At 45.7% G+C, this 2,299-nt stretch overlaps 1 non-coding gene across 1 annotated transcript; it reads left to right on the top strand.

Moving 5' to 3' along the window:
• Positions 1–352: 352 nt before the first annotated feature.
• On the top strand, positions 353–425 carry TRNAV-UAC (transfer RNA valine (anticodon UAC)). Its single transcript has one exon. It is a non-coding gene; the product is annotated as a tRNA-Val (tRNA).
• The last annotated feature ends 1,874 nt before the right edge of the window (positions 426–2,299 follow it).

Below are 2,299 nucleotides of genomic sequence, written 5' to 3'. Positions count from 1 at the left end.
CAGAAGCTGCCGGGCCCGCAGCCTGGTCCGCTTCCGCCCGCTGGGCGGTCCCGCCGACGTCGCAGCTGAGAGAAAGTTTGGGACGGGTGATTAGCGGGGCGGCTCTCAGGAGAGTAATCCCAGCCCTGGTCTCGCCCTGGTCACAGAGGCGACGAATGTGGCGGGCAGGCTGCCCGAAATGCCCAAACGCCGCAACCGGAGCGCGGGACTCGGCCGCGAACACCTTATCTAACAAGCGGGGCGGAGCCACGGCGGGGGGTGGAGCTACTGAGGAGGGGAGGGGTTTCAGCAGAGGCGTGGTTTCTGATGTGAGACTATGAATAAGCTAATGATGCCACCGCTCTGCCGCGAGGGTTCCATAGTGTAGTGGTTATCACGTCTGCTTTACACGCAGAAGGTCCTGGGTTCGAGCCCCAGTGGAACCATGGATGGAAGCGTTCCTTTTTTTTTTTTTTTTTTTTCCTCTTCGACTTTTAATATCCTCTGAGTGCCCAGGTGAAAAAGCGAAAAGCAAGACAAAGTTCTTTTCTTTCCCTTTAAAAATAATAATTATTTTAATTTTCCATAGGGGACATTAATTTTTTTTTCTTAATTTTTTTATTTTTGGGGAACAAGGGGGCATGCTTTATCGCAGAAGCATAATGACAAATACCCTCTCCTCCCATCCCCGCCTTCCTGAGAAACCTCAGAGGTGGGAGCCCGGCCGTGGCGTAGTCGCCGGGACGTCCCCGCCTCGCGGGGCCGAGGCAGCCTCGGAAAATCCGGAGCCCCTGGGAAGCAAGATCACCTGGCGAAGCCCTTTTCCTGCAAAGCCAGGACAGACCTGCCCCACAAAGCCTCCAACTGAAATATGGCAATGCAAAAGCAATTAGGCTGCAGTTGAATTATTACAGGTTTATGATTATTATTATTATTAAAGGGTTAATGTTTCATTAAACTCTGAAATGCAGAGCAGGGGAAAAAAAGTCCTTTTCTTTTTAATTCGGCAGTAGGGTTTGTGGAATGTGACCTTCGTCTGTGCAATGACGAATCCATACACAGTATAGAATAAATGTCAGGCTTCTGGACCCCCAATAAATGCTGAGTAAATGACAACGTTTCTCTAGCTCCTGTTTGTTCCTCTTTAGAGTCCATGACAGTTTCGTTTGGGGGTGGGGGTCATTGTTATCCTTTTGTATTGGCCTTTTTCATCTTTGACAAGAGGAATGAAGGAAAGGTATCTGGGACCCTGGGGGCTGCGGTGGAATAGTGGCGGCCAAAAACGAAAAAGGGAAGGGGAAACCCAATGTTTTTCCCTGCATTTTTCCACATTGTTTTGCTCATACACTGTGTAAATTTGCGTCCTTTTCTGAGTCAAGAGTATAACACATGATTGTCCCTGTTATCACCATCGCTTCATTAACTTAATTTTTTTTATCATTATAACCATTTTTAAGTGTACAGTTCAGTAATGCTAAGTATATTCACATTGTTGTGAAAAAGATCTCCAGGACTTTTTTATCTTGCAAAACTGAAACTCTGTACTCGTTAAACAACTCCCATTTTTACCCATCGACTTTATTATTAATGGCTGTGTAATAATGAATTATGTCTAGCACTGCTTTAAGTATATACGTAATCGTCCCATTTGAACCTCTAACTCTATGAAGTAGGCATTGTTATCATCATCTTACAGATGAGAAAGTTGAGGCATAGAGACCTCAAGTGACTTGCCTAAGGTCACATAACAAGTGGTTGAGCTGACATTTGCACTCAGTCTGGCACGGGAGTCTGTGCTCTTAACTCCACGCTCAGCACTGAACCCCCTAATCTTGGCCATGTAGATCGGTTCCTACTTTTTGTTATGATAAATAACACAGCAAGGTACCTCTTTGTGTGTAACTGTGTCCCCCCTCTCAAACTGAGTATTTTCCCGAGTGAGTGGGTCTGAACGGGAGGCCAAGTTGCTTTCTAAAAAGGGAATCCATGTCCCTTTTATAGAATTTGACAATGTCAATGCTTGGTTAGCAGGAAATTGCTCAAGGTCACCCGCTAGAAGATGATGGCAAAGAAAGGATTAAGACCTGGGTCTTCTGATTGTAGTTTCTATTGCCCTCCCCTGCTTCCCTTAAATTTAAAGGTAGCATAAAATACCAGTATCTTCCTTTGCTACACAGCAACGTCAGTTGACATTAGCTTCTTCTCTGAGACTTCCTTGTTGAGGCAGGTAACTGTGTGGGTTAACTTAGTAGGGCTCAGCCAAATCCCTAAGAACTAAATGGAATAAGATGCTTAATGAGGCCAGTGCTCAAGTTAAGCT

The sequence above is a fragment of the Neofelis nebulosa genome, chromosome X (genome assembly GCF_028018385.1).
Source record: "Neofelis nebulosa isolate mNeoNeb1 chromosome X, mNeoNeb1.pri, whole genome shotgun sequence".
Taxonomy (NCBI): Eukaryota; Metazoa; Chordata; class Mammalia; order Carnivora; family Felidae; genus Neofelis; species Neofelis nebulosa.
Note: the sequence above shows the minus strand (reverse complement) of the source record. Positions and strands in the feature narration are given on the sequence as shown.